General features: G+C 45.6%; 1 protein-coding gene across 7 annotated transcripts in view; it reads right to left on the bottom strand.

Annotated features, from left to right (window-relative positions):
* The window catches only part of SIPA1L2 (signal induced proliferation associated 1 like 2), a 223951-nt gene that overhangs the window by 198826 nt on the left and 11062 nt on the right, over positions 1-14063 (bottom strand). The gene's annotated exons all lie outside the window — the stretch shown is intronic.

Genomic DNA, 14063 nt, shown 5'->3' with positions numbered 1-14063 from the left:
CATCCCAACGGGTGCCCTCCTCAGTGCCCATCACCCACCCCCCTCTCCCTCCCACCCCCCCCCCATCAACCCTCAGTGGAGACTACAAAGTTTTTAAAAGTTCTTCCAGGGGTGCCTGGGTGACTCAGTGGCTTAGGCGTCCGACTTTGGCTCAGGTCATGATGTTACCGTCTGTGAGTTCAAGCCCCGCATCAGGCTCTGTGCTGACAGCTCAGAGCCTGGAGTCTGCTTTAGATTCTGTCTCCCTCGCTCTCTGCCCCTCCCCCACTCATGGTCTGTCTGCCTCTGTCTCTCTTTCTCAAAATTAAACATTAAAAAAACTTTTAAGTTCTTTCAGAGGGCATAAGGACAAAAAATTTGAGCACGCCCCAGACACCTCCTCACATGGCAGCCAGAGCAGTAAGCACTCCGCAAGGCCATGAGGAATGTCACTACCGGAGACAGAAGTGGTACAGGAAAAGTCTATGAAAAGGACAAGGAGGAGGGGGAGGGCATTCCAAGCAGAGAGGAGCCCTGGGAAAGGAGAGAACAGCAAAGCCAGGGATGCACATAAGGGGGCTAGGGGCAGAAGTTTCCAGCCCGGAGAGAGGACTGAGGCAGTGGAGAGCTTATGTGCCCTGCAGAGGGGCTCAGGTTTTATCCACACACCCAAGAGAAGGTTTTAACTAAATCGCTGCTTCTATGGAGAAAATGCTGACAGCAATAGGAAGGATGAGCCGGAGAGAATGAGAAGCTGGGAGCAGGCAGGTCAGCTAGGCAGTGATGTCCCACAGAACCTTCTGTAGTGATGGGAATGTTCCATCTGCCCCGTCAGCAAGGACAACGTTCCAGGCGGCTGCCGAACACCTGAAATGCAGCTCATGAGACTGAGGAGGTGAACTTTTCTCTGTATTTAATTTTCCCTCATTTAAACTTACATTGCCACATGCAGGCCGGTGGCTACCCTACTGGACCCACAGACTAGGGAGCGGTTTTAACTTCACAGGATGGTACGTCCTGATGTGCGGCAGGAACAGGGGGAAAAGATTCAAGAGGGATTTCTGGGGGCGCCTCGGTGGCTCAGTCGGTTAAGTGTCTTACTCTTGATTTCAGGTCAGGTCAGATTCCAGGATCATGGGTGAGATCAAGCCCCACGTTGGACCCTGTGTTGACAGCGTGGAGCCTGCTTGGGATTCTCTCCCCGCCCCCCCCCCCCGCCCCCTGTCACTCCCTCCCTCGCGCTCAAAATTAATTAATTAATTAATTAGTTATTTAGTTTTAAAAAGATTTCTGGGGGCGCCTGGGTGGCTCAGTCAGTTGAGCGGCCGTCTTCGGCTCAGGTCATGATCTCGCGGTCCGTGAGTTCGAGCCCTGCGTCGGGCTCTGTGCTGACAACACAGAGTCTGGAGCCTGTTTCAGGTTCTGTGGCTCCCCCTCTCTCTGCCCCTCCCCTGCTCGCACTATGTGTTTCTCTCTCAAAAAAATACAATAAAATAAGTTAAATTAAACAAAGAATACCCAGAAGATGGCTAGAAGGTGGGTGGAAAAAAGGTCAGACAGGTAAAGATTTGGAGGTCACCATCACAGAGGTAGTGAAACAAGCCACTTAGGAAGGTAGGATCACCCAGAGCGAGAGCAAACAGAAGGGACCCCAACACCTCGAAGGTATTCAGGAAGGAGAGGCCAGCCATGGCAGAGAAGAAATGTCCAAAGGCAGTCACAGCATGCGAGAGAGTGGTGCACAGAAGCAGAGGGGAGAGAGAAGGGGGGCAGGGGGGTTAGTACTCGACATGGTCACAAGGAGGGCAAGTCACAAAGGACGGGGACTGGGGCCAGCGGGAGGATTCACAAGACCAGGAACCGCAGAGTGCTGAGGGATGAGCGCCCTGCTGGGTGCTGGGGGCACAGCAAGAACCGGGCAGTCTCCTCTCGCTCAGTGATAAGATACACATGGGGCACTCAGGCCCTGCTCCGACACCAGCTACAAGACCACACCCGCTGCAAGTCTTTACCAAGGTCATTTCTTTCTCTGGGCCCCAACGGAAACTATCAGGAAGGTTCGAAGTAAAAGGGTATCTAGCAAAAAAATAATAATAATAAAAATAAACACCTTTCAACTTCCGAAGTCAAGATCAGGAAGTTTAATGGGAACAGACATGATGCGTGCACAGTCTGCTTTACAAAGTCTCCCTTTTGGGGGCGCCTGGGTGGCTCAGTCAGTTAAGCATCTGACTTCGGCTCAGGTCATGATCTTATGGTTTGTGAGTCCGAGCCCCACGTCGGGCTCTGTGCTGACAGCTCGGAGCCTGGAGCCTGTTTCGGATTCTGTGTCTCCTCCTCTCTCTGCCCCTCCCCTCCTCATGCTCTGTCTCTCTCTGTCTCTCAAAAATAAATAAATGTTAAAAAAAAAAATTTTTTTTAAAGTCTCTCTTTTGTCATCCTACACCTACCTGTCACCGCAACTATCTCCTTTAATACCAGTTGGTGGCACTTTTCCAAACAAATGGAGCTGATCCCACCCCAGGGGCCGAGTCCAGCAGGCAGAAAGACCCAGCACACCCGGACTCTTATCTTCAAAGGATCCCAGCAGGTTGTCCAGCATGGAGGGCACCTCCTTTGCAAGAATCCAAACCAACTGTTTTCAAATCAACTTTGTTTCCGACTCTCATTATCACTAATGAGAGGAATATTAACCCTCGGCTTAAAACTTGATTTCCTTCGCGTTCTTTTAAAAAAATCGCCGTATTCATTCAAAACTCCCTGAGCTTCTCTAGGCAGTCGTATTCCTTTCTTTTCCAGCTGTCTTCTCTCCCTGAGCGTAAGCACAGGCATGGGCTCCTGTAGCACGTGCTCGATGCTCAAATAACGCACACGAGGAACAGCAACTGGGAGCCGCTGAGCACTCACACGCGCTAGTAGCAGGCAAAGCACTTGTACGAGCGCCCTCCGTGAGCTCACAACCATCTTCCACAGCGGGCCTCACATCCCCACTCTGACTTGTGCAAATCGAGGTACCACTTGCCCAAGGAAGTGCAGTGCTCAGTCACAGTCAAAGCCTAGGTCACCACAGTGCCCGAACCCCCACCGGAACGCTAGCTGTCGCCACAGACGCCGTCACGGCTTTCTGATCCATCAGGCCGTGCTGCGTGAGACATTCAGACCACCCGTTTGTGCCTCAGACATGTGACGCTAAGAAGGGCAAGCGATTTCAAGGACATTAACGCTGGTTATATTTTAGAGGCGTCTTTTGTAGCACAGGCATGGACTTCATCATCTATTAATACTTTTCGTCCACGATCGTTACAATTTGATAGATACTAAAAACTGACTTCAGACTTGCTATTCAAACATAATTCTTAAATCGTGCTTTCATAAGTCATGTAGATAATTCACGGAGAGACAATTAGCCTTTGACACTGCACTTAATTTAATAAGCCATTCCGGAATTTTAATAGAAGCATTAACAAGCGTGAAGGAAGAATGAACTACTTTTTGAGACCTTATAACTTACAAATTAGCTAATTTTTATTTTTAATGTAAATGTCAAAAAGCACAGTATCAAAGGGCTGGCAATGACACTGCCAAAAACACATGGATGTTATCCGAATCAAGGTATCTCTGCTCTCAAAGATAAGCAGAGAGCGACAACAGTAATTTGAGAGTAAATGCCGAAGTCTCTAACTTAATTCTTAGTCCCACTAAGAAAGATGTCCTCATTGTCCAGGAATACTAGCTATGAGGATTCAACAATAAATGTATATAAAAGCATTCAGTGCCGGGGCACCTGGGTGGCTCAGTCGGTTAAGCATCCGACTTCGGCTCAGGTCATGATCGCACGGTTCTTGAGTTCGAGGCCCGCGTCGGGCTCTGTGCCGACAGCTCGGAGCCTGGAGCCTGCTTCGGATTCTGTGTCTCCCTCTCTCTCTGTGTCCCTCCCCTGCTCTCACTCTGTCTCTCTCTCCCTCAAAAATAAATAAACATTAAAAACAATTATAAATAAATAAATAAAAGCATTCAGTGCCTTACCAATAAAATGTATTATTAATAGTAAAAAATCAATCTCCTGAAAGTAGGTTGATTTAATGCCTTTAAGGTATCCATACATGTATTTTCTCCTATGTAACAAGTTTAAAATTTTTTTTCAACGTTTATTTATTTTTTTGGGACAGAGAGAGACAGAGCATGAATGGGGGAGGGGCAGAGAGAGAGGGAGACACAGAATCAGAAACAGGCTCCAGGTTCTGAGCCATCAGCCCAGAGCCTGACGCGGGGCTCGAACTCACGGACCGCGAGATCGTGACCTGGCTGAAGTCGGACGCTTAACCGACTGCGCCACCCAGGCGCCCCGTCCTATGTAACAAGTTTAAATGAAAGAAGGTAGTCAAAAGGTTAAAAATATATAGTGCTTAAACTCAACATATAGTATCAGCCAAGTAACAGTTTTCAAAGAACTGCCTACATAATACTAACCTCAGATTGTAAGTGCTTTCTGATAAGTAGGTTTAGAATACATAGTAAGTATCTAATAAATATTTGCTAACTCTGGGCCTTAAATACTTCTTTTAATTATACTCAAAAGAACAAATCAAGAAGATTATGTAATAAAATAAATCCACACTACACTGAACCAGGAAACTTTATTGAAACAAACTACTTTTTTTTAAGGATACATATAACGGAGTCATAGAATTCAAATACTTTAACACTATGTTTTTTCCTCTCACAAAATTAATATGTTCATTTTAGAAAAAGTGGAAAACAAACGCGGAAAGAAAATGATAATTACACATAACCACAAGTAATAACCACTGTAAATTCTTTAATGTATCCTTGTTCTGAGAATGCATATGCATATTTAATTTTCCTGCAAAACTGGGATCCATTATATATACTGCTTAGCAAGAAAATGTTTTCACTTAATATTCTGTGCACATTTTCCCACGTCATTAAATGGCCCTATAAAACAAGATATTTAATTGATTTAAATTACTTGATCATATGGAGAATCATAATTTAATGCTTTACAGCCAGTATTTTTCCAGTTTTTCACATCATAACTAATACTACTTTGAGGATCCTTATACATAAATCTTTTGCACCAATTGTGGTTATTTTGTTGGGCTGAATTCCCCACCCTATATCCCCACCCAATTATTAGCCTCTTCTTTATTAAGGGTTGCACAGAGCTTACCCTAGAAATCGTGGGAAGCAGGGCTCGCAGTACAGAGGGTTAAGGAAAACTTCACTGTCCCTTCTTTGCTTCTTCTCCATTAATCTTTGACCCGGGGCCTCGGAAGAGCTGCTTCACTGAAAGTGTTCGGGCACAGGTGCAGGGTTGCTGGGTCATGTTCCCTCCTACCCGTACACCATCCATCTTTCGCCTCTTGAGGGAAACAGACAGAGAACCTGGGGACCCTGCTGCAGAAGACAGACCACCTGCCCTAGGTACGAGGGACTTTGAAATAACAAAAATAAAAATAGGCTGGGATCCCCAGGCGTGGGGATCCCCAGGCGTGGGGATCAGGGGATCAATTTTCAGTATCATCCCTTCCTCGGGTAGATCCCTTCCTCCTTAGCACAGCCCTTAACCATTTACATGTACAGGGTACATGTAATAAAAATATATAGGAGCCCCTGGGTGGTTCAGTTGGTTAAGCTTACAGCTCCTTGATTTCAGCTCAGGTCATGATCTCATGATAGTAGGATCGAGCCCCATGTCGGGCTCCGCACTGAGGGTAGAGCCTGCTTGGGATTTTCTCTCTCCCTCTCTCTCTCTGTTCCTCCCCCACTCACACGTGTGTGTGCACACACACTCTCTTTTAAGGTAAAAAACACAGGGGCGCCTGGGTGGCTCAGTCGGTTAAGGGTCTGACTTTGGCTCAGGTTACAATCTCACACGTTGTGAGTTGGAGCCCCACATCGGGCTCTGTGCTGACAGCTTGGAGCCTGGAGCCTGCTTCAGATTCTGTGTCTCCCTCTCGCTCTATGCCCCTCCCCAGCTCATGCGCTGTCTCTCTCAAAAATAAACATTAAAAAAAAATTTTTTTTAAATAAATTCTGTAAGAACTTCCCTACCCACTAGTAGCTATCTCCTCGCTACAGATCAGTCTTCATGACATCAAACACATTATCTAACACTAATCCACACCCCAACTTTAAAGAAGAGGCAGCTATTTCACACACACACACACACACACACACACACACACACACACAGAACTTCTTTTCTAATGGTTTGTATTCCACAATTTTAATCTAGTTTCTCTGAAAGCTAAGTCAGGATAATCACCCACATCAAACCTCCTGGAAACCAGTTCGAAAATTGTTGAACACGTAAGTCACGTGACTAATCCTGATCAGGACAGTATTATGATGTTGTCAAATATAACACAAAAGTACACAAAATCCTTTTTGTTCATCAAAAGACAAATGGTCTACTACTTTGCAGAATAAGTTTTCTGACCTGGCCCCCAATGACAAATCAAAGATCAAGTTGGAAATACATCATTTGTTGATTTTCAGATAAAAGCGTAAAATGCTATATAAATTGAACTTGCCAAATGTACTTTAAAATCTCTTCTTCCATTTCCATCAAAGTACCTCATGTCAAAGGGTCTCTCTACAATGAGTGTGGTTCAAACAAAACATAGAAACTATCTAGACACATATAATCCCCCGCAAACAGACATCATCAATCTGTCCCTGATTAGAGAAATTAATAAGCAAGGAGCAGGCAAGCTCATTTATCACATCAAAATCTCTAAAAATAGTTGACCACTGAACAGCACAGATTCGAACTGCGTGGGTCCACTTCTATGCAGATTTTTTCCAATACGGTACAGAACTGAAGACCTACTTTCTCTTCCTTAATGATTTTCTTAATTTCATTTTCTTTCTCCAGCTTTACTGTAGGAATACCGTATGTGATGCACATAACATACAAAGTTAAGTGTTAATCGTCATCGGTGAGGCTTCTGGTCAACAGTAAGCTATTAGTAGTTAAGTTCTGGGGAGTTAAAAGTTACATGCGGATTTTCGACTGTGTGGGGGGTCAGCGCCCCCAACCCCCACGGTGTCCAAGGGTCAACTGCACTGATATACAGTGGTGTTTGTTACAAATGTGTTATGAGCATTTAGTATGAGGAACTGCTCTTTTACTGATAACTGTTACTTGGTTATGATTGTAGAACAAAGTTATGCGTGTAATTGTAACCGAAGATGGAAGGGAGGTAACATCCTTGCTAATTTCTGCAGTTTTTGTTTCGTGAAATACCCGAGAAATTATACTAAGAGATCTGGGTAAACAATAAAATATTGTTTGATTCCTCTCGGGGCTGAGAGGAAGCACCATTTCAATCTCTCTCCCTAACTCTGAATTCAACAGAAGGCCAGGGCAGGTGCCTGATAAAAGTAAAACAAAGTAATATATAAAATGAAACAGAATAAAGACAAAACAGTGGGGCAAGAGGGTGGGGTGGGGAATCGGCTCTGTCCGCATAGCGACCTTCAGTCACATTTCAAAAATGCATTTTTTGAAAATTTCTCTATGGTCTAACAATAGGCCCAAGGCACAGAGGGCTGTGGATGCTCTGCGACCTTGGACTTGTCTACCAGAAGGAGTGGGATGGTCAGCAGCAGCACTGGAGTCACAATGTCTCCACTCCAAAACGTATTACTGAAAAAATTAATATTTGCCTAAGACCTTTAATACTACATTTAAAGAAAAAATATTACATGTAAAGAAAAAAAAAAGTCTTGATGGCTATAGAAGTCCCATACAAGGAGTAAAAAGCAGGGGTGCCTGGGTGGCTCAGCCAGTTAAGCATCTGACTTGGGCTCAGGTCATGGTCTCATGGATCGTGGGTTCTAGCCCCGCATCAGGCTCTGTGCTGACAGCCCAGAGCTTGGAGCCTGCTTTGGATTCTGTGTCTCCCTCTCTCTCTCTGCCCCTCCTCCGCTTGCACTCTGTCTCCCTCTGTCTCAAAAATAAATAAAACATTAAAAAAAAAGAAGTAAAAAGCAAAGTTATAGGTCTTCTCTAGCAATCTCTCACTTTCACTATGGAGTCAAAGGGAATATCTCCAGGTGTCAGACATGGAACTGTCTTCCACCGATTCTGAAAATTATTTGGAATCGAAACATTCGAAGATGAAAAACCTGTGACCAGGGCTGAGCTCTAGGAGGACCCGGCGGCCTTGGGTCGGAGGCAGGGGCCTACAGGCAATCAGGGACACGCCTACAAAAAAACTGCATTTCAGAGCCTGTTAAGCCTACATTTCCACTTAGTGCTGGGTGAAAATGTGTTCCCATGACTCGGCAATTAAAACAACAACAACAACAACAACAAACTGGAACAAAACAGAGACACTAACTATAAAGACAAGATGAGAAGGATCAGCCTTCTGGAAACTTCCAATTAAGTTATGCAACTCAAGAACAAAAAAGATATAGTGGCAAAAAAAAAAAAAAAAAAAAGCCTTGATGTAGGTCGGACTGGTTCATCTGGATTTAGGGAGCACAGAATAGGATCTTTGAGGAGCCATATGCTTTTTTTAACCCACAGAACATGCCCAGCATCTGAGCAACAGGAAGTCAAGAAGGTTCTGAACACAAGAAAGAAATCACCCAGGGGAGTAGAGGCAGGTCCAGCAGGCCTTTCTTTGGAGTCCAACAATAACAGAGAGCAGTGGGAGGGGGTGTGTACAAGCCACTTCCGGGAGGATTATTAGAATATTTGTGATTTCTTTGGCATCTCCTCCCCTTCTCCCCATGAAGACGTGACCCCTGACAAGCCCTCCTCTAGAAGCCTTCCCTTTCTCCTGCAAACTAAAGGAATTAATACTGAAATCCAGGCCCCTCCTCCCTTCCAGATGCTGCAGAACACTTCACGGAACAGCGAAAGCAGAAATCGTTTCATTGGTTTTTTGCTAGAATAGTGAATTTCTAAGGGCAAAGGCCAATGTAAATGTTTACCCACTGATGGAAAGTCAAAGCACACACATTCTAGAGGCATGTGAAGATGGGGTTTAATCAGACACCAGTAAATCACCGGGTCGGTTTTCCCTTCCTGAGACAGAAGTTTAATATTTCAGTCAAGATGGAGTAGAGACACCGTCCGTAGAATTTATATACACTTGATCTAGCCGATTCAGTTCCGCGCTGCTCTTTTGTTCGCTACAAACAAAAAGATGGAGAAAACTCCCAAACTGCCACAGTGCGAGCTGAAAACACGCCATCTGCAGCTGCTTAGCTGTGGCTACTGCCCCCAAATCATGTGAGAGGCTCAAGACATACTCCTCTTCTCTCAAAGTTATCCTCAGCAGCTGTGTTCTTATCGCTCGGGAGGTTCCCTGAATCCTTCCATGCTTAAATTATTGGCAAAAATTAGCAAAATCAGCATAACCCATCTGTAACATATCCTGAGCAGACAGCAGCAATTGAGGGGCCATGAATGATCAAAACGCCATGATGCTCCTGTGAAAAATAAAAACCATCCAGCCTTTCCATCCTTGAAACAATTTCAAGTGTCATTTATTTCGACCCGGAGTCCTCCCCCACTTTTTAATTTTATCAGTGCGAAGCGACAAATACAACCGAATCTCTATGTTCTCTCTCTTTTGCAGACCTTCCTTCGGGCTCATGAACACTCCTAATCTCTAGGAAAAGAGTTCAGATCCAAAGCTGGATGCAGTCCCTCAACGTAGAGCAAGTGAGCGGAAGGAAGTCTCTTCTCCCAGACATTCCGAGGGAAATAAACTCATGTTCAGACCGCGTGTTATGAGCTGACCCTCTGGAAGGAATATTTTGTTTGCTATGCCCAGGATTACTCTGCACATGCTTGGAAGCCACGGGATAACCCTGGAGAACACAGAACTCAGAGCCCAGGCACGGCGGCCGCATCCCACCTCCACATCCTTGGCACCCAAGGTGCGCTGACCTTGCCCACCTTGAGCTCAGACAGACTCATGATCTGCTCCTCATGGTCTCCAAAGCAGCCACTTCGACCCATCAGGCTGGCCCTTCAAGAGTTTGTCAAGGTGCCAGCATTGGGGGCATAGTGCGCCGTTCTTTGGGGGCAAAAGCAATGTGACGTCAGCTCATCGGGGGAAGGGGGGGCGGGAATCGCATGCACAGCTGTCTCCCTGCCATCTGCCCCAGGACCCCGTCACGGCTCTTCTCGGACTGGGCGCTGGCCCTTGGACTCCCGTGGAACCTGCTCCTGAATGGCCCATAAGCCGGAGGGCCCTGCAGTCATTCAAAAGGTTTCTGCTCCCAAGAAACCCTCTGGCTCCAGAATAAATGATTCCCATTATTCCATTCATCGAGTGTCTCTTAAGCCTTCTATTATGAGTCTGAATTTTAAACAGGGGACGAGGTCCTTTATTACATCTCCTAATCCATGTCCCCAGTAACATTTCTTTCAGAGTTACAGACTCTGTCTGCAATCTCATTACGAGTAGACGTTACCCTCCCTGCCTCTACCCAGAGCTAAACCGCACTTGAAGAGTGCACTGCTTCCCATTTAAAAAAAAAAAAAAAAAAATCTGAGAGAAATATTAATAGAAGACCGACTATACTTCCAGAATGCGAGTGCCATTAGAACAACACCCATGTCTGCCCACCCCCCACCGTAATCGGAGTCCCTCCCTAGAACCGTGCCCGGCACAAAAGGGAGTGTGGTAAGTATGGGACAAACGAGGCAAGACACGTGCGTGCCCACTGCTCCACGGGCAGGGCCAATGTCACCGTACCGGAACATACACCAGTCCTGCTGACGAAAACTTAACTAGTTTGTGCCCAGCTAGAGAGGTTTAGCAACTCAGAGCTTCAGTAATAGTGGGCCTTCTGCAAAAGGCACGGTTAATTTATTTCTGGCATTTTGGGGGGGGGGGTGCCTGGGTGGCTCAGTCGGTTAAGCCTCTGACTCTTGCTTTCGGTTCAGGTCGTGATCAGGTCGTGATCTCACAGTCCATGGGTTCAAGCCCCACATCAGGCTCTGCGCTGACAGTGTGGAGCCTGCTTGGGATTCTCTCTCTCTCTCTCTCTCTCTCTCTCTCTCTCTCTCTCTCTCTGCCCCTCCCCCCATCGTGCTTGCTCACTGTCCAAAATTTTAAAAAGGTAAATTTAGCAATGTAGCATTTTATTTTTAAGCAGCTAGGACTTTATTTTGCTAACTGGTATCGACTCACGGCAGCTGATTTAAAAATCTCATTTTGTAGGTTTTGTTGGTTAGTCTCCTCTATCTAGTGTCCGAAAACTGAAGTCAGGATATTTCGGCTTTAATAATTTATTGCAACGGAACTAGAAATTATTCCTCAGAGATGCCTTATAAAATCTTCATCTTTTAAAAGTTAATCACAAAGGTCAAGCATAGACTTTGCAAAAGTAAATAGATGGATTTTCTTTTACCTAAAATTTTCCAAGTAGCACACATAAATAAGTAAAGGGATCATGTGTCGATCTAAATCTTCAGAAGCGGAGGGCTCAGCTGAAAGCTTCGCACCAGCCTGAGCCCACCAGGTGGCAAATGTCTGCAAACTGGCCAGAGGCACGCCTGGTCTCCCCGAACGCACGGGCGGGAGGTAAGAAGAGACCCAGTGAGAAAACGACCAAAATTAAGTGTAAAAATCACATCCCTGTTCGGAAAGAGGAAGATGAGGCTTAAGAAAAATACACACACACCCAAAAGAAATTGCTCCTAAAATTCCTTGACGATCCCACCTTCAAAAACAGCCCGAAACCAAGGGGAAAGGCCGCCTGGTGCGGTGATGCATTTAAAAGCATATAGCCAATCAGGAAAACGTTATGCTGAGCGAAAGAAGCCTTAACCCAAAAGAGTGCATCCTGCAGGATTCCATTTCTATGAAGTTCAAACACGGGCAAAACTTATCTATGGCGAAGAGAAAAAAGTAGAACAGGGCAGCGAAGTGTACTGATGGGTACCATTATTTTCAAATGCATCCCCCAAAACTGGTCTGCTGCATGGATATGCGTGCAGCAAATATAGTAAAATGCCAACACTTTACACGACCTAGGTGGTGGATATATAGTGCCCACTGTACTACAGAATTCTTGCAACTTCTCTGCGTGTCTAAAAATCCATGTGATAGGGGCGTCTGGGTGGCTCAGTCAGTTAAGCGTCCGACTTCGGCTCAGGTCACGATCTCGCGGTCCGTGAGTTCGAGCCCCGCGTCGGGCTCTGTGCTGACAGCTCAGAGCCTGGAGCCTGTTTCAGATTCTGTGTCTCCCTCTCTCTCTGACCCTCCCCTGTTCATGCTCTGTCTCTCTCTGTCCCAAAAATAAATAAACGTTAAAAAAAAATTTTTAAATAAAAAAAAAAAATAAAAATCCATGTGATAAAAAACCTGAGGGGAAGTCTACGGTGATGATCTTGAGATCTCTTGTTTTAGAGTTACAGGGGAATGCAAATCTTAGCTGGCACTTTCTACTACTTCGTGGCACTTAAAAGTGACAGAGAGCTACGGCAAGAGGGCATGGACGGTAACTCAACACAGCAGAGAGACCCTGGCCGGCGGGGGACCAGTGCTCCACAGGGTAAATGCTCGGCCCGCGGCCATGCTTCCCAAGCCCTGCTGCCTCGGTTTACAAGTCTGATTACTCATGGGGTGCCTGGGTGGTTCAGTCGGTTAAGCATCCTTTTTTCTTTTTTTAATGTTTATTTACTTTTGAAAGAAAGACACAGAGCGTGGCTGGGGGAGGGGCAGAGAGAGACACAGAATCCGAAGCAGGCTCCAGGCTCCGAGCTGTCAGCATACAGCCCGACACGGGGCTCGAACTCACAAACCGTGAGATCATGACCAGAGCCAAAGCCAGATGCTTAACAGACTGAGCCACCCAGGTGCCCCAGCATCCTGACTCTTGATTTCAGCTCAGGTCATGATCTCATGGTTCCTGGGATCGAGACTCACATCAGGCTCTGCACTGAGAGCGTGGAGACTGCTTGGGATTCTCTCTCTCCTTCTCTCTCTCTGCCCCAACCGCCACTCATTCTCTCTCTCAAAACAAATATACAAGTAAGTAAATAACTAAAACTTAAAAAAATAAAAAATAAAAGTTTGATTACCCAGAATAATTTTTCAAATAAGTCACTCTGGTCAACCAATCACCAAAAGTTATAAATTCCTAAAGTCTTAAAACATGTGACCTTGGATTACAACTGTAATACTGGTGTGTATATTTTCTAGACAAACAACTGAAACAGATTCAGTAATTTCACACCAAAACGTCATGGTCAAAAGGCACAAACTCCCAGTCATAAAATACATAAGTTCCGAGGATGTAATGTACAGCGTGGTGTTATAGTGAATAATACGGGACAGTTAAAGGGCTTCAAAGTTGCGAAGACAGATCTTACAAGGTGTCATCCCCAGAAAAAAAAAATTGTGACCAGACTTACTGTGATCATTTCACAGCACACAGAAATGCCAACTGTCATGTGATACACCTGAAACTAATATGATGTCATCTATATATCTCGATGTTAAAAAAAATAAATAAAGCTCATCATTTACTTTCGATATTTTTTTCCTTCAGGTGTGTGACATAACTTTTAACAAATTACAATGGGGGGGGGAGATCAGATTGACTACCTCACGTGACAGACGAGTGAGTTAACCACCATGTCAAAAACACGGTCCGTCACTTCTCCTTGAGGTCGCTTTTATAACGAAATCTGTTTTCGGGGTTGCAAAACCTAAACCAGGCAAGGAGGTGAGTTTTGTTTCAGGCAGAGGGAGTTGTTGTAGACAACACTGGGTTCAAATGAACAACTAAGTGAGATGGGTTTACTTGCGTTGGCCGGTCTCTACAGAGCCCGGAGTGTCCTTGTGTCTAAGGGCCCCTCGCGGAAAATTCAAATCCTAACCGTTTGCCGAAGCATAACTTGGCTCCTGCCTTCTTCTGGAATGTTCTCTCGACTAGGCAACCCGCTATATGCTCAGCAGCCCACGGGGACTTCAAGCCACAGAGCCCGGCTATCCCAGGGTCTCACCCAGTAAGCCAGCCCATTCTCTTCCACGACGGGGGCCCGGCTGTTAAACCCTTCTCTTAAATTTCCGAATCAG

Source organism: Felis catus, chromosome D2, assembly GCF_018350175.1.
Source record: "Felis catus isolate Fca126 chromosome D2, F.catus_Fca126_mat1.0, whole genome shotgun sequence".
Taxonomy (NCBI): Eukaryota; Metazoa; Chordata; class Mammalia; order Carnivora; family Felidae; genus Felis; species Felis catus.
Note: the sequence above shows the minus strand (reverse complement) of the source record. Positions and strands in the feature narration are given on the sequence as shown.